The sequence below is a fragment of the Arvicola amphibius genome, chromosome 2, assembly GCF_903992535.2.
Source record: "Arvicola amphibius chromosome 2, mArvAmp1.2, whole genome shotgun sequence".
NCBI lineage: Eukaryota > Metazoa > Chordata > Mammalia > Rodentia > Cricetidae > Arvicola > Arvicola amphibius.
Window position 1 is genome coordinate 179,736,888 of NC_052048.2, and position 19,226 is coordinate 179,756,113.

Below are 19,226 nucleotides of genomic sequence, written 5' to 3' on the forward strand. Positions count from 1 at the left end.
AACTTTTTCACAATGTGGTAGCCAGGAAACAGACAGTGTAGGAAAGGAAGGAGCCAGGGACAAGATCCGGTCCCCAGAGAATGCCAGCAGTTGCGCCCCAGACATTCAATATACAAATCTGTAGGATGTAATTTCATATTCAAACTGTAACACAAAGAACTACAATCGGTTGTCACCAGGCTCTCAGTGAGGAGGAATTCACCAGGGTAACCCAGTAATGCCATAAGGTCTTCCCCTGTGCCACACTCATTCTCAAAAAAAGAAGGTCATGTCAACAAGTCTGGAAGCCAACTCTGAGACCTCAGCTAGTGTTTTTAGACAAGTTTCTCAAACCTCAGTTCCTTTGAAGGCAGAGATTGGACTATATTAATCGTAAGGTCCCTTCTAGATGTTACTACTGTTTAGTCTTCATCATCTTCCTCTATCTACATGTACATGTGAGTACATGTCTGTGTTAGTGTGTAAACATCTATGTTGATGTGTATATGGAGGTATAGGTCAACTTCTGCTGGTGTTCCTCAGGAGTTGTCTATCAAGGTTTTTGCTTTTGGACAGAGTCTCTCCCTGACCTGAGTAGGCTGGCTGGCCAGTAGGTCCCAGGGACCTGACAGTCTTTGTCTCCAGTATTAGAATTACAAACTCACACCACCATACTTCCTCTTGGCTCTTTATTTGGAAAGAGATTCAGGTCCTCAAACTTGCATGGCAAGTTCTTTACCAACTAAGCCATCATCATAGCTCATCTTCTAGCTTCTTGATCTTGTGCCTAATGGTTTCCAGTGCTTCTTGGCAGCTGTTATGAGAATCTTTGAGCAACTCTCAATATTTCCAAAAACACAACATAAATAGTTCATTGGAAATAAATTTGCTTAGTTATATGAAAACATCATGTTTTTGATTTATAGCCCAGAATTGTTTCAACCCAGTGAAAAAGCAATGACCAGAGACTGATCAAAAGCTCTGACTGGCAGTTGATTTTGATTAATAGAAGGTAGAGACATAATCATTATTGACTCAATAGATGTTGATTGAAAATATGCCTTGTGAGATTCCTTAGAAGTAAAGAGCATTGGCATCCTTAAGCAGGATTATGAGAGGGAGCTTAATTTACTTGTGGGAAGTTGTAATAAGTTCTCTTCACATAAACCTAGAGATATCTAATGAGAATTTTATAAAATAAGGAATTTATGACTGCCTTTGCTGAGCACCTAAAATAACAAATCCATATACATTGATGTCAACATTTGAAGTGAGTTAGAAGAACCTTGGAAGGTTTTTGCTACAAAAGCCTACATTCCATTTCATGCCAGCAAAGCTGCTATCAATGCACTTGCTTTCTTTTAAGGAACATAGAAGAACCTGGAATTCTTCTTTCTTATGGCATGGACATTAACATCGAAAGCATGATAAACTGACATTCACAGCCTCTGCAAAAGCAGTACACGCTCTTAACTACTGAGCCATCTCTCCAGACCTCATCATATGCTTTTATGTCTTAATTATTCTCGGAAAATTTTGTTCTAGAAATTTCCTGTGCCAGCTTGGTGCTCAAGAGACCCAGATTCCAATGAACCTCGAGCTAGCGTTGCTCCCTCTGTGACAAACCCTCTGTCTTTGCTCCCTCTGTGACAAACCACTTGCCTCACAGACCTTCACTTTCATCGTCTATGGATTGAGACCCTGAAAATGAGGCTAAGGTTATTTTTGGTCCTCGTTTATTGAATTGCCTGAGCTCTTCCAGTGTACCAGGCACAAGGCTAGGCAATTATTAATACACAGTATGTCTTTAATCTCCAACAACAGTAATCATTTTCATCCAGTTTTGTAAGACAGGCATCTATTACAGTTTAAATATAAAATGATACCACCACCACCCCCATGGACTTATGTTTCCAAACACTTGGTCCCCAGCCAGTTAGCACTATTTTGGAAGGTGTGGAACTCGTGGGAAATAGCACCTAGTTGTATATAAAGGCCGCTGCAAGGAGACTTGGAGGGTTATAGCTTGGCCCTGACTTTGACTCAACCCTCTGCTCCCATATGAAAAGCTACACCATAGGCTTCCATCACCGTGTACCAAACCGCTCCTCCATCCACCATGTCACTGCCACCTATAATGAATGGTACCCTCTGAACTAGAGGCTTAAAGAATCCCCCTTCCTTTAAGTGGTTTCTACAGGGTATTTTGGTCACGGTGAGGAGAAAAGTAACTGATGCACTAATCCACGTCAGGAGAGAGCAGCCGGAGGTCTATATCAAGAAAGGTTCGCTATGCCTGGCACTCACAAATGAGGGATGCTTCCCACAGTCCCCTCCTTCAACTGCTTCTCTGTAACCCGAGCAGACATTTGCATGTGCAGTTCTTTCCCCTGACATCATTCCTAATCACCTAAGTTACTTGCTTCTAAATTGCATGCAATTTGTCTTCATGCTTCTAGGACTGGAGATGAGACCAGGTACCTCCAGGTGCCGTTTCCTTGAGGACCCTCAAAGAAGAAGGCAACCTTCTTCTATGAATGTCCCCAGGAAGGCCTCTAGAGGTTAGATGTCTGAATGGTGCTAATCAGAAAGCAGGACAGGAATGGACAAAAGCCTTAGACCTGAGAAATGATGGGACCAGGAAATAGAACCTAAGGACAAAAGTAAAGAAACACACAAAACAGAACAACGTTGAGAGACTCTTCTCTGTGGAACTCTTGGGATTTTAATGTGTCTTACAGGCAAGGTGTTGAGTGACTTCTCCAGATCACCTTATATGAATGTTTGTATAGCAAACAAATCTAGAAGATAATGAGGGATCCCATGTACTCAGGGTTCCTTTCCTACAATAGAATTTAGTGTGTGTGTGTGTGTGTGTGTGTGTGTGTGTGTGCGTGTGCGTGTGCGTGTGCATGTGCGTGTGTGTGTGTTAGGGATACAGTGGTTTAAATGAGAAATATCTCCCCATCATTCAGGTATTTGAACACATGGTCCTTCCCCAGGTGGTGGCATTGTTATGGGAGGTTATGGAACCTTTAGGAGGTATGGCCTAGATTGGGGAAGTTAGTCACTGGGAGCTGGTTTTAAGAGTATATGGCCTCTCTCCACTTCTAGTTCACCCTCTCTGTGGGTGTGGTTAAAGATGGGATTTCTCAGCTTCCTACTTCGGTAACCTACTGCCATGCCTCCCACCACCACCATGGTGAATCACCATTATGAGCCTCTAGAACCACAGCCACAATAAAATCCTTCTGCCATAGCAGCTCTTGGTCATGGGGTTCCATCGCAACAATAGAAAGTATCTGCTACAGGCGTCCTCCAGCCGTCTTCTCTCCCTCATAGGGGAATTCAGCTACTGCATTTTGATCCAAGGACCGTGTGTCTTCCTCAACTTGAAACAAAATTAGGCTGTTATTAAGTTTTAATTCAAGCAGTATTTTGTCCCTTCACGGCTTTGGGCATTAATAGATTTCAGAACAAGCTCCATGAACAAGAACCAGATCCTCAGAAGGGGGCTGACAAATTTTATTCTTCCCTTCATTAGAATTTAAGACACAGTTTCTGAAGCTGTTAGGAGAGACGGGGACCCACGCTTTCAGAATATTAAACTTACCAGTGCTTGTTTGGCTTACCTAGGACAAATTTGGAATCACTTATCCCAGATATTTTTTTGAAACAAGGTCTCACCGTGTAGCTCTAGCTGGCTTGGAGCTCGATATGTAGACCAGGCTGGCCTCTCACTTTAGAGATCTTTCTGCCTCTGCTTCCCAAGTGCTAAGATTAAAGGCATATGACACCACAATGGGTGGCCCAGATTTAAATGATAGTGTAAATGTCTGTCCACATGATACAGGTAAACACAAAGACAGACACATGACTCTTGTAAGACAGCAGTGCCCTCAAAAACAGCTCCACCCACACACAGTCCCCTAGCTTAGTTCTTGTCCCACCGTAGGAACCATCAACAACCTTTTCTCCCATGCATTGTATACAGTTAACCCTAGCACAAAGTCCGTATGACTCCTATGATCCAGTAGCACCCTAAAACAGGCATTTGTTGGAACTAAGCCCTCCCCCTGTTGTTGTAGGCCCACCTGGGGAAAACACTGGTGAAACCCCAAACATTGTCAAAGCGGTGATGGGCTCCACCCACTCAGAAGCGTGCATGGCTCCTCTCCACTTCCACCGTCGGACCTAGCCTCCTTTCCTTCCTCTTCTCCACAATGTCCTCACAGGGATGTCTTGAGTAACGACTCCACAGGGGATGGGCAGGCCCAAGGGGCCATCATTTCCCATCTTCGCTGTAGCACAGATCTTTCCTGCCTTTAAAGCACTGCTATCTTCCTTGTTTCTAATAAAAACCCGATACTCCAGAGACTTAGAAGACCCATCTTACAGGCAAAGGCATTCAAGCTTAGGGAGGTTAGTGGTGATGCGTGAACAGGCTGTTGTCGTGTGTCATTCCTGAAAAGAGAATCCCAATATCTGTCTCCCAGTCCAAGATGCTTTCTGCTAGAGAAGGTATATAGTACGGGAAGCTATACCTCACGGGAAGGTATACCCCAAGGGAACATATAGCCCAGAGAAAGATGTTTCCATTTTCTCTCTATTGCTTTGATAAAGACCATGACCAAAGGCAACTTAGGGGAGGAAAGAGTTTATGTCCACTTATAGGTTATATTCATTATGAAGGGGAACTGGGGCAGGAACCCAAGGCAGGAACCTGGAGGCAGGAACTGAAGCAGAAGTCATGGAGGAGTGCTGCTTCTTGACTTGCTCTCTATGGCTTGCTTGGGTACCTTTCCTGCACAGCCCAGAAACATCTTCCTAGGGCAGCACCACCCACAGTGAGCTGGGTCCTCCTACAACAATCATTAAGAAAATATCCCATACATTTGCCTATGAGCCAACATGGTGGAGCTATTTTCTCAACTGAGGTTCCCTCCTCTCAGATGGCTCCAGTTTGTGTAGGATTAACATAATAATAATAGGTAGTTCCTGCCTTTAATGAGTCAGAGGGAGGCAGATCTCTGTAAGTTTGAGGCCAGCCTGGTCTATAAAGTAAGCTCCAAGACAGCCAAGGCCACACAGAACAGCAACCCAACCTTAAAAAAATCAATATTATCATCACCATAATGATAATAAATAATAAGTCATGCCTAATAGAAAGCCATGCTGCACAGAAAGATATTCCCTACACAAAGGTATACCAAACAGGAAGGGATACTCCTGCAAGAAAGTGTGTGTAACTATAGAAGTTAGCCATCAGCAAGATGTTCCCACTTTGTAGAAAGACAAGAGCCATGCAACTTGTCCAAAGTCACATATTACACAAGGTATAGTAGAACCAGAGCTAGACATAAGGTCTCTAGAATCTGTGGTTTTCAGCTGCCTCTCAATGACTTCACCTTGGTAGAATGGATAACAATTAGCATTTAGAAGAAAGGATAGGCATGTAACTTAGCTGGGCAAGAAGATCCACAGTCTGTACACCAAGACCAATGAAAGGATCCATCTGTGTGGGATCTTTCACAGCACAGGTTCCCATTTTGTCATACTGTGGTGGCTAGGCCACAATCTTTGGTGGCAGACCAACTGTAATCTGAGTCTCAATTCTGTATTTCCTCTCTATGATACCTAAGATCAATGACTAACCATATTGGCATCCTTAGGGTCTTCTTCTGCATAATGAGATGATAATATTGACCACCTTCTCCTAACACTATAAAAAAAAATCAGATATGTATGTAGATTATTCCGTAAGTATAAATTATTATTGTTAACCATGAAGAGGGGAGCTGGTAGCTGGCAAGAGGCTCTGGGGAAAAGAGCGGGAAGGTGACCGACAATGACGAGTGCCCTAAGAGACCTAAGCCTAACACCCAGAACACTCTTCTGAGGTCAGAATGAACCTTCTGGGAAGGTCATGCTCCGGACTTACCAGCCCAAGCTGGCTCAGCTGCCAGGGAGTCTTGGAGCTTTGGGAAATAACATGAGTCACCACGATCTGCCCCTGCCTTCACCTCTGGGATACATTACAGATTGCTGTGGTGCCCAGCTCTGTCTGTCAAACTACAGAGCTCCAAGCCTGCTCCAGCCTCCACTGCCACTAGAAAGCTGTAGTTGCTGATAGGCAGGGGGTTAAGCCTTCGAGAGAAGCGAGACACAGAGATGAGCCTACTGCTGGACACTGTTTGCCCCAGTTTGGGGGATTAAAACTCCCAACCAGGTCAAGGAAGACTAAAGAAAAATGTCTGCAAAACATGGAAAATAGGTTTTTTTTTTTCTCATCATCCTTTAGACCACTTCAGTCATTGTATCCAAGGCACTATTACTATCATGGTGGTAGAGAAAGGATAGTGGGAAATACAGCAGCTGGATTCTTTTGCTTATAAAAGCTGGTTTGAAGTTAGCAGAAACATGTTGTTTGTCCATGTGATAAGCTCAGTCTGTGTGCATTTGTGTGTGTGTTATGCATCTTTGTGTGTACATATGGGCCCATGTGTGAATGTATATGAATACAAGCATGAATATAGAGGCAGAGGCTAAAGGTTTATGACAAAAATCTTCCTAGATTGATTTCCACTTTATAGACTAAAGCAGGGTCTCCCACTTGAACCCACAGCTCCCTGGTTTGGCTAGTTCTGCTAGCAAACTTTTTCCAGGGACCTCCTGTTTATACCTCCCAAGTACTGGGATTACAGGTAGGCTTCCATGCCTGCCTCGGAGTTATATGGGTACTTGGAATTCTAACTCTGGTCCTCATACCTTTATTCCAAGTGCCTTATACAATGAGCTGTCTCTCCAGCCTGTTTCTCTGTCTGCTGGCTGGCAAAATGGAGGAGTCCTGCAAAATCCTGCAGTTCTCAGATTCTCGGTCAAATCTGGAGCCACTGATTTCAAACGTAAACTGTGGGACCAAGAGAAAAGCATCAATCAGAGATCAGTTGCATGAATAGCCTTAAAAATCGGTTGTACATCCTAGAAGAACAAAAGTAAGATTCATGCTATTCCAGCACTCTTGATCCTGACCACACCCTCCCACACACGCATCATATACTGGTAAAACTGACCCCACGCTCAGTATCCTCCTCCCTCACTCTCTCTTGGCTGTTTCATCTGCTCCCAGCAGAACTGTGCTTCTCCTGCAGTACTGCCCCTGACCACCAATAACCTTCACCCCAGCCCTTCATTACCTATCCATGCCCACACCTCAAATGCAAGGATCCTGGTACAAACCCAGTGCTTTTCCTAGCACAGGCCCATCTCCCCTGTAAGCTCTCCATCACGAAGCTGAATGGTTGGGGTGTTGCTTCTGAAATCCCACATGGTTGCCAAGAAAAGAGAAAAGTGAAGTGTGATAAATCTTTGCCCAACCCACTTCTCTGGAAGAAACCTTTGAAAGAACGACAACCCCTCTTTAAATTGTTCAGTTCAGCCTCCAGGGTGACATGGGTCATTGGAAGTAGAAACATTTTGAATGCTTTTTGGAAAGACTGGAGTATCTAGAAGTCACTGGCCTGAATGAATAGATGGGGAAGGTTGGTGAACATAACTCCTCCTGGCTCTTAAGTTATATGGTTCTAAAATTCATGGAGTTTATGGACTGAGGATAACCTGGCTTAAAGAACAAATTTCCTAGCTGGGTGGTGGTGGTGCACTCCTTTAATCCCAGAACTTGGGAGACAGAGGCAGGCAGATCACTGTGAGTTCAAGGCCAGTCTGGTCTACAGAGCTAGTTCCAGGACAGGCTCCAAAGTTACAGAGAAACCCTGTCTCAAAAAACAAAAAAACAAGAACAAACTTCCTAACAGTCTAAGTTATAGACAGAGAGGACAAGATGATGAAGGGAAAGGAAGAAAGGAAGAAAAGAAGGGAAGGGGAAAGAAAGAAAGAAAGGAATGAGGTTCTGCTATATGGTGAAATTCTTATTAGACATGTCTGAGATTCCCCTAAACTGTAAAAACCATAAAATAGAAAATCAAGAGAAAACTCAAGGAAGAGAAACCAAACAGCTTGACCTCAGAAGCATCCTTTCAGCCCAGGATGCTAGGATGAGGTGATCCTAATGAGGATATTATTGATGGTAAGAGAGAAAAATCACCTGTGTTTTAGAATCACTTCACAGTTTAAACCCCAAAGGCCATGTCCAGCTGGGACCTTGCCTCCTTCTAAGCAAACTCCGCCAGTTCTTCCCTGGGGAAAATAAAAACCATAGTCAGACAAAGCTCTGCTGGAGAAAAGTGCAGGCATAACTCTCCTTCCCATGCTGGACCTGTTAAATCAGGAGTTTATTGGAAGTAGCATTCTGTACCAATAAGACCCAGGTTCTCTGCAGAAGACCCAGGCACCCTGGGGTGGCCAGTTTCTTCCGTGGAAGGGGAGATATAAGCCTTGGGGTTGATGGGAAAGGTTGGGGACACAGAGAACAGTCTAGCAACAGAGTCCTTCCCTTTCTTTTCCCACCTTCCTGTTCATTGTGCCCCTGCTAATGAAAATAAGCCCGCACAGCGTCTTCTGCAGCCCAAGAATTCGTTCGGAGCAATTTGAAGCCAATTGAATGAACAGGAATAAATGAGCAGATATTGCAGTTTATGGCTGGCTGCTCGGAGGCCGCAGGCAGTGATTAGAGGACCTCAGTCCTTTTTATGCCCACAGCAAGAAGACGGTAAAAATCTGGTCCAGTTAAGAGCTTTAAACCGGAGGTGCGGTGGTAGGGAATAGAATGGGTAATTACAGTCTGTGTTAATACTGGGGCGGTGGCTCTGCCACCCGGATCTGAGAAATCATTAGGTGACTGAGTAAAAGATAGAACCAGTGGGTGACTGTGATTGCTTTGTTAGGTCCATGGTTGACGTGTCCTTGCAGGGAAGAAAAGGCGATTGCTACTTCTGGTCAACCTTGGCTGTGGCCAGCCTCTGCCCCAACACTTGTTCATTCTCCTTGAGTAGCAGGGAAAACAATTGTAGTGCCCATGTGGACACATGAGCACGTATCCCTGGAATGGTCTGGGAGCTCTGCCCTCAGCATCTTTGAGAAGCAGATGATAACACTGGGCGGGGGGGGGGGGGGATCTCAGACTAGCATTCTATCCTGCCCAAATGGAAAGAACCAGTGAGTTTGCACTAATCCCTCCCTAGTCTGTCACCAGTTCATCCTTGAGGACAAGGGCACTCATTCCAAAGAAGGCCATCCAGACTCCTGAAAACATCTATGACTTTGGGATCACTCATGGCCCACAGGCCACCTGTGATCAAGGATAGCAACGTGTGCAGCCCAACGTAAACCACAAGCTTACTTAAAATATTATGAGATTTTTTTTTTTGCCATTTTTATGTCACTTGACTGTGTAGTTCTCACATGTGAACTCTACGGATGGCATCATATTCACAACAGCAAAGACTGAATGTGCCTGGACAAAAGTTTTCTCTAAGTCTAAGATGTTTAATTAACAGCTGGCTTTGAGAGATGGGTCCCCAGTCTTGAACTCGGAACTCAATGAGATGCTGAGCAGATATGGGTGACCTTGACTGAGCATCTGAACCTCAGAGGAACGTTGTTGAAAGAGGCCCTTGGGATCAATACAAATAGAAGAAACACAGTCTTTATTAGGACACCCTGTATCCTTAGGCATTTTGCTCCCCTCCACTGTTCTGAGAATACAATCAAAGAGAGTGTTTCCTCTCAAACTCCCACCACACACATACTTTGTACTGCTTTGGCGATGCAGCATCGCTGCTATAAAAATGAGTGAGCGCTGGTTTCCCCGCTCTTAAGAAACGAAAAGTCTTATAATGGAGATAGATAAGCAAACACATTTCTTTCTGTACCACAGGAAAGACTGTGTTGAAAGTAGATGCAGGGTGTTATGGGAGCAAAGACGAATGGTGCCCAATCCAGCCCCAGGGTATGATGTGAGCTGCATCATGCAAGACAAGAAATGGGGATGAGACATAAAGAGCAGAACATGGGACTGGGGGTGCTGCTCAGAGATGGTAGAGTATATGTTTAGTGTGGATAAAGCTCTGGCTTTGCTCCCCAGAACTACACAGCCAGTTTGAGCCCAGTTGCATGAGACCTGTCTCAAAACAAAATAGAAACAAAAATGAAAAAGAAGAAAGATGTACAAATAAACCATCAGGAGGAAAAGCGTGGGGCTAGAAAGCCACCTGCCTTATTTGGAGAATCACTGTTGGCCCAGAACCGTGCAGGCCTAGGATGTGGGGCAGACAGGCAACCGAGATGAAAGCAACAGCCATAGACGCCATAGCAGAAAACAGCCACTTTGCTCAATAAACAATGAGCTCTTCGGAAGGGTTTCTTTTTTGTTGTTGTTGTTGTTTTTTGGGTTTTTTTGTTTTTTTTCTCATTTTTTTATTAAAGATTTCCATCTCCTCCCCTCTTCCTTCCCCTTCCCTCCCCTCCCTTCCACCCATACCCCCACTCCCTCCCTCTCCAAGTCAAAGAGCCATCAGGGTTCCCTTCCGACTTAACATAGTGAATGGAAGGGTTTCAAACCAGCAGCTGAGGACTGAGGGAATAGGTGGGCAGTAGCCAGAGTTTAAGTTTCGGAGACCAGATTTAAGGAAGCCTGGGGTGGAGGACCCCAGCTAGGGAGCTAGATCCTGAGTCCAGTCTAGCTGAGACCTGAGGAAGGGCTTCTGAATCCTCAAGAAAACAAGTCTGTATTTGATCAGACGTGAATCGTGATGCAGTCCCAAAAGCAAAGGGCTACCAGACTTCTGGTTGGATAGCCCTGACCGAAGAGATAGCAAGCCTATCACAAGTGACCAGGGAAACCAAGGGGCTTTGGAGTGTCCCACTGAGAAATTTCCAGAAAACATTAAGTCTCAGATCCCTGCAACTGTGCAGCTGGGTGGATTAAGGAACACATCTAGGCTCTCTGAACTTTAGCTTCCCTCTGTGTGACCTGACTCCTCATTCCCTTCAACTCACTTTCTGCAACGAGGTTGTGAAGACCAAACACGCTCTTGTATTTGAAAACGAAGCTACTATATAAATTCAATGAATGTAAAGCCTTGGCAGTGGGCATTCTCAGGCTTCAATTGTGTCAAACTATCTAAAACAGTGAGCTTATTTGGAGATACATCTATTCATCATGAGTTGTAAAGTGTGTTTAAAAGAAATTCACATTGAAAGGTGCAATTTGCTTAGCTTTAACTCAGGTCCTGTGTGGTACTGTGGAGTGGCAGAGACACACATCATACAGTATGTGTGCACCTTGCAGAGGCCTGGGAGGCCACTTGGTCTAATAGACTTCACACATGAGGCCACCATAGCCAGAGAATGAAAAGTATGCCGTTAAAGGACTAACCACGGTCAGCAAACAACAAGCAGGGTCAGTGTCGGAACCTTCTTGGGAAGGTTGGTATGGATTGGGTACCAGAACCAAGGCCCGCCTACCTCCTGTGGCCACTGATCTAAAGAAAGAAGAGGGTTTTGGAGACAATGGTTGTAAAGCTCTCTGAAGTTTCAAAGACCTAAATATGTGTGGCCCAGACTAATGAGTCTCTCGCTCTCCACTATGGGACCAGAACAAGTTCCAGAGTTAAATAATGCAATACAGAATATGGATGGCATCAGCGACTGAGGGCGGCAGGCTGGAGATGTGCACTGTGAATAAATTATAGCACTTGGGCAGAGTGGGGTGTGGAAGGAAACAGGGAAGTGCGGAAGACAAATGAGCCTTTAATATGGGAAAGAGGGGGAGGTTGGAGAAGGACGATAAGGCTGAGCTGGGAGTGGGCAGCTCGCAGCCCCAGCCCCATCCAGGTCCCCAGCTCCAGCCCTAGCTCAAACCAGAATATGATATCCAGAGCATATCCCAGGGGTTAGCTGAAGGGACCAGGTGTACCTCGGTGTTCACTCTTTCGTGGCCTGAACCACATATGAGTGTGTCTTCCATCTACCTCGTGCGGGGAAATGCAGCTGGAGGCCACACCCTGGTCCTCCTTCCTGTCTAAAGCGGCCAACCCTTCTGGGAGAAAACCATGTTCTGAGAAGTGGAAATCCAACACACTGGATCTACTCAGAGACTCTGCTTGTCCTTGCCTTTGTCTATTGGCTCCAGTGATGAGCAGCTCGTCACCCTCGGGACCGGTATTTAGTTGCTCTAGTGCTGAGTACTGAGTGTTTGGAGATTGCTTGTGATACATAGAACAAAGTTCTTCTAGTCTGACTTCACAGAGGACTAAGGTTTTCACTCTGGGTGAGAAGTGGGAGCCAACTACACAGAGATAGTAAGTTAGACAGCACAACCTGTCCATCAAAGCCTATGGCACCCCAGTCACCTTAGTGAAGACTCAGACTAGAAGATGAAAACCTTATTTTCCTACTATATATACTAAGTGTGCAGGATGTAAAATTCATCAACTTCCCCATTTTTAAGTTCCATGGTAAAGAGATTCACAGTGTGGACAACCAATATCACTGCCCTCGGACTCTTTTCTTTCTGTATAGCTAAATCTCTGTACCCAGACGCAATTTCTCACTTCCACCTCTGCAGCCTCTGAAATCGCTACTCTGCTTCTTGTCTCCGATTTCAAGTCCTCTGGGTTGCCCCTGGAAGTGGAGTGATACACTGCTTGCCCTTCGTGTCTGGCTTACTTCACTCAGACTGGGTTTGGGCACATCCATATTGCAGCATGTATCGGAATTCCCTTCTTCTGGAGTCTGTATAACACCCCACTGCATGGATATGCCACATCTGTTTATCCACAAAGCTTCCTTGTAGAACATGGGCAATGAGACTTTGAGAGGAGAGGAGTGAAGTAACAGCTCAGGTGTGAGGGTCAAGGTTGGGGTGAGAAAGCTCGGTGCAGGCTTTCTGTGCATGGAGATGACCTGATTGAGATTTGCTAGTTACTGAGATAAGCATCCCTTTGTTGTGCTCAAAATCAAGACAGACAACAACTAACATCAGACGGGTCAAAAGACCTCTCTTCTGAGCCCAAGAAAGGTTCTAGAGAATTACTCAGTTGAAAGCTGCTATGGCACATTTGAAGAAGAGAGGGTGGCTCTGTATCCAGAGTGGGTTTCTGTAGGTGCAATGGCTCCCAAAGCCTTCCCCCTGTAGGAAGTCATCCGGGGGTTGACAGGCCTTAATCACCCAGACCAGTTGCTTTTGTCTGAACCACTTTCCCAGCGGAGGATTAGAACCCTTTCCCAACTGAGGGGACCTGACTGGCATCTCCCACATAGAGGGAATTTAAAATGCAACTTAACATCCGCTCCTGCTGAGCCCTTCTCCCAGGGCCAGGCCAGGTGACCCAATGGACTCCGGACCCTCTTTTCCCTGGGGAACTCAGTTTGGGACCTGGGCCTGCCTCATCTTATACTTACCTGTCACTGAGCAATGGTCCTTTCATTAGTCATGAGCTATAACTTCCTCTGTGTGTTCCTTTATTACAGTAACTATGGAGTCCACCGCTGCGCTGACTGATAAGAAAGAAAGAGCAACTGGGGATTTTCGTCTCCACTTAATGGCTGACATCATCCTCTATGACCATCAGTAACCCAGACCTCTCCGTAGTCAGAGGGTCAAGCCAGGGACACAGCAAGCAAGAGAGTGATGACTCATAATCCTCAGGTCCAGACAGGACAGACCTGAGGATACTGGGAAGAAACATAAGGCAGCTGAGAACCTACAAAGAGACCCTGAGGTCACTAGGGGGAACTCACTCTCTACCTCGGCCTGTCCTGGTTCCATGGTCACCAAGAGCATGTTTTCTAGTATAGTAGAGAAGATTCTAGGGAGAGACCCAGCAGCCCCTGCTGCTCTCTGGTCCATCCTCACACCATGCCCAACCATGAACCAACTCCACCCAAGCCAGGTTTGACTAAAGTAAAGTACAAAACCCAATAGACACTAGTTGGTTATGCAGTGTCAACAATCCCCAGATCTTAGGAGATGGTGTAAACTATCACAGCTTTTACGAGTACCTATTGTGTGCTGGCAATGAAGACATGGAAGAATATAAGACAGATCCAAGTCCCGTTCTCAGAGAACTTCAGATAGACATTGAGCTGGCCAGTGACATGCTGAGAATCCATAAAGGAGGCACCTAACAAACGTTGAACCAAAGGAAAGGCTTCTTGCAGAAGGTGATTTTGGACTAAAGCCAGAAGGGTGAGCAGGCATTGGCTATTAAAGGCAGGTGGTGCCTAGCTGTTGGAGATGGCTCCTCTGTTAAAGGGGCTTCCAGGATCAGGTTGTGACACTCAAGCCTGTCCTTTCCTAACACCACTACCTCCCAGGCGTCAATGGAGAAGTCCTTTGTGGGAGATCCCAGGAGATTCACAACTTCTGAAGAAAAAAAAAAAAAACATTCCCAAGGAAGGAAGTCCCTTTACATAGCACTGCAGATGCTAGAAATGCCTTCTCTAATCACAGGGGGGAACTGAGTCAGGTGATGAACAGAAAAGAGTAAAGAGCTCTAAATTCATGCAGAAAGCATTCAGATCCTGTCTTAGCCACTTGTCTGCTCTGAAAACATATCCAAGCTGGGTTAGCATCTGGGCCCTGGTTTACTCATCTTTGAAATGGGGAAACAGTATCTACATTGGAATTATTGGGGAGATGAATGAAAAGAATGAGAAGATAGTGCCAAGCCCCAGACATGGCCACCTTCCCTCGCCACTATTCTTTCTTCCTCTGAAATGCATGTGATGCTTGTATGGAGACACAATCCTTTGCATTTCCAAAGTGGACCTAAACCTTATTATTCCCGGTTCCTCACACCACTTGGTTTTGCGTTCTTATGGCCTACTTACAGATCAAAGGATTACTCTGCCACACACAAAAAAAGTTTCATAAGGGCATGGTTGATGTGTGTCATTCACTGGTCTATCCTGGGACCCAGCACATAGTGAGCAATCAGTATACACTTGAGTGAAAGACCGTTGTCTGAGCACGATGCCTCTATGAATGCAGCCTATGGTGGTCCTCGTTTTTAAAAGGCTGTCATTCTCTTGGCTCACATCCATCTAATAGACAAGAGCCCCAGGACTCTTTCCTACACGGGGCTGCTATTGTGTGGGGCAGCCCACATCCAGTATTCACCCGGTTTTTAAACCAAAGGCAGGGCTTTGATTTATACCTCATGTATTTTATCTTGTTAGTTTCAGCCCATTGTTCTGGCCTGCCCAGACCTTTTTCCAGTGCTCGTTCTGTCATCCAGCATATTAGCTCTCCCTTCTAGCTTTGCTTCATCTATCAATTTGCTAAGCACCCCTCTTATGTCTTCATGTATCAGGATAAAATGTCAAAGAAGACAGACATGTCGTATGGTTCTTTAGGGGAACGGGCAAGCCTTTATGACCTAGCACTGGGGACCTTCTAGTTGACATCTGCTCATTAATCAACGCATCTTGGGGATGATTTGCAACCAGTAAGGAAGTCATCATTCTGCCTGTGATATTCCATTTCGCCCACAACAGTATTATAAGAGTCACTGTCAAATAATTGTCTGAGGTGTAACCTTTGCAGAGTAGTAACTGTCACATACAGGGAGGCTCCCAAGGGTCAGTTTTCCATATACTGCCTCAACGAAGCCCGGCTACCTGGTAGAGAAACTTAGTGGGGAACAAATCAGATTGCTGGAGTTGGACTCCCGACTGCCCTCTGCTGGCTGGGCAACTTTAGACCATGATTTGTCAAAGTGGACCATTTGCTACAACAAATTACTTCAAAATCTAATTGACTTCCTACCACGAGGGTGTGTTTCTTGTGTATATATAGCCCAGTTCCATAAAGCTGGCCTTCCACAGGACAGTTTGGGAACTGAGGTTCCTACTACTTAGTGGTTTCTTCTCAGAGGCCTCCTCTGGGTCGACTTCTCCACTCAGCCAAAACACAAACTGACTGGGTAATCCCAACACGTACAGTTCTGATGCATCACCATGCCACATTCCTGTGGTCAGACCTTGTCACATGACCAAGCTCAGTGCACAGAAGGCTGGGAAATGTAGGACATCTAGATGAATAGACATATTGACTTCTGGCTGTGGTAACACAGCTTGTCTTATTTTCATATCTATGTCAACAGCATGATCACATCCCTGCCATATAATGTCCACATTAGAGAGCAGAGAGAAAGAAATTTGATTTAAAGAACAGGCATGCAGGAATTGTAAGGGCTGCAGGTTGCACATCTGTGTGTCAGGCTGGAAATTCCAGAAGGAATTCATGCTGCAGATGTGAGTCCAATGCCAGTTTAGAGAATCCCCTATTGGGGCCCTTCAATTGATAGGGTTCAGCCAGCCTTCATTGTCAATCACAATGGATGGTAAGCTGCTTTATGCCTTGCCTTCTGATTTGTTCATCAAGCCATTATAAAGTACAAGTACAGCAAAACCTAGACTGATGCTTGAGGCTGTGGCCCTGGTAAAGCTGGCACACAGAATTAACCTTCACAATGCCTTTGTGCAAACTAAATGAACTATGTCTGATAACTAGGTGACCCTCCCTAGACCTGATACAGAAACAGACTCTTGGTAAGGACTTGTACTGACCATTGCTCCACTTTTGTTGGAGGAGGCTGCTTGTTGGTTCCCAGACACCCAGCTAGCTTAGACCCAAAATAATTACACAGAAACTGTATTAATTAAATCACTGCTTGGCCCATTAGCTCTAGCTTCTTATTGGCTACCTCTTGTATTAATTTAACCCATTTCTATTAATCTGTGTTTCACCATATGGCAGTGGCTTACCAGGTAATGCTCCCAGCATCTGTCTCAGGTGAAGGATCCACAGCTTTTCTCTGACTCTGCTCTTCTTTTTCCCAGAATTCTGTTTAGTTTTTCCTGCATACCTAAGTTCTGCCCTATCAATAAGCCAAGGCAGTTTCTTTATTCACCAATGGTATTCACATCATACAGAGAGAAATCCCACATCACACTTTACAAATGAAGAGATTAGAACTTAAACAAATAGAACAAATTGCCCAAAACCACCTCTACTAGACTCCAGTGCCAATTTCTCTCCACATACACATACCCCACAGCTCCTGGGGGCCAATTAGCGATTAGGAATTGCTGTCTGTGGGCAGAGTGTTAGGGGGACTTTGGGTACAAGCTAGTCAGATAACAGGCTCTAAGCATTCCCTGTGAGTACATGTGTGCTTAGAATTCTTACCAATGAAAATACAGGTGTACCTGTGAAATAATGCCTGCAATATCAGAACTAGAGGTAGTCTCACTCACTCACTGGACCAATACCCAGGACAATGGCTTTTGTCCCCGTGGTCCTGTGTGGTCCCATATTCACAGGCATGAGTCTAGTTACTGTGAGGTGGTGGTCCTGAAGATTCTCAGTTGCAAGCCTGAGCTTGCTCATAAAGGTTCATCTTGTCACATGCAGAAGGGAGGGCACCCTTCAAATACTGGTCAAGCATTAATGGATCAGAAGATAGCAAAGGTGAGCCAGAGACCTCAGACACCCATGGGAACTTTGCAATGTCCTATGAGTGCATGAGTCATCATTCCAGAAATGGTACCGCATACTGATGGTATACAACCATCCCTAATAGTGAGCAACAGACATCTCAACTTGCACAAGTAGATAAGAAGCCTGGAGAAGAGAATAACTCTGTGACAGGAAGTCCAATGTACTGACTGGCTTTGTGTCAACTTGACACTAGCTGATGTCATCAGGGAGAAAGGAACCTCAATTAAGAAAATGTCCTCAAAACAATTAATAAATGGGACCTCCTGAAAATGAGAAGCTTCTGTAAAGCAAAGGACATGATCAACAAGACAAAATGGCGGCCTACAGCCGGTGAGAAAAGATCTTCACCAACCCCACATGGGACAGAGGAATGATCTTCAAAATATACAAAGAACTCAAGAAATCTGACATCAAAAGAACAAACAATCCAATAAAAATATGGGGTACAGACCTAAACAGAGAACTCTCAACAGAGGAATCTAAAATGGCTGAAAGACACTTAAGGAAATGCTCAGCATCCTTAGTCATCAGAAAAATGCAAATCTAAACAATTCTGAGATTCCATCTTACACCTATAAGAATGGCCAAGATCAAAAACACTGATGACAACTTATGCTGGAGAGGTTGTGGGGTAAAGGAAACACTCCTGCATTGCTGGTGGGGGTGTACACTTAGCCACTTTGTAAATCAGTGTGGTGATTTCTCAGAAAATTAGGAAACAATCTACCTCAAGACCCAGTAATACCACTTTTGGTTATATACCCAAAGGATGCTCAATCATACCATAAGGACATGTGCTCAACTATGTTCAAAGCAGCATTATTTGTAATAGCAAGAACATGGAAACAATCTAGATGCCTCTCACCCAAAAAATGAATAAGGAAAATGTGGTACATTTACACAACTATACAGTGGTTAAAAAAATAATAATGATGACATCTTGAAATTTGTAGGCAAATGGATGAATTTTCTAGTAAAAAAAAACATATTGAGTGAGGTAACACAGATCCAGAAAGACAAATGTAATATGTTCTCACTCATAAGTGGCTTCTAGACATAAAGCAAAAAAATAGCCTATAGTCCAGAAGTTCAAAAAACCTAGACAACAAAGAGGACCCTAAGAGAGACATACATGGATCTACATAGGAAGGAGCAAAAGACAAGATCTCCTGAGTAAATTGGGAGAGTGGGAGTCACAGAAAAGGGTAGAAAGGGAGAGGGGAGGAAGGGAGGGAAGCGGAGAAAAAATGTATAGATCAATAAAAACATTTAAAAAATAAATGATAATAATAAGAAAGAAAGAAAATACCTTCATAAGATACAGCTATAATGAATTTTCTTACTTAGTGGTCAATAGGGGAGAGCCCAGCCCATAGTGCCATCCCTGGCTGGTATAGTCTTGTGTTCTATAAGAAGGCAGGCTGAGCAATTCATGAAAAAACAAACCAGTTAGCAGCACCCCTCCACAGACTCTGCATCAGCTCTGCCTCTGGGTTCCTGCCCTGTTTGAGTTCTGTCCTGACTTCCTTTGATGATGAACAGCAATGTGGAAGTGTAAGCTGAATAAACCCTTTCCTCTCCAACTTGCTTTTTGGTCACGGTGTTTCATGGCAACAAAGAAACCCTAACTGAGACACCCAAGCACATGCTACTTCTGCTATCTGCTGCTCTTTGCAGACTCTGCTACCTTGCTGAGCCCTTTGCCAAGCTAAGCCATTCGCACCATCTCAAGACGCTTCCTCCAGACGAGCACAGCACTGGGAGAAATTCAGAGTTCCAG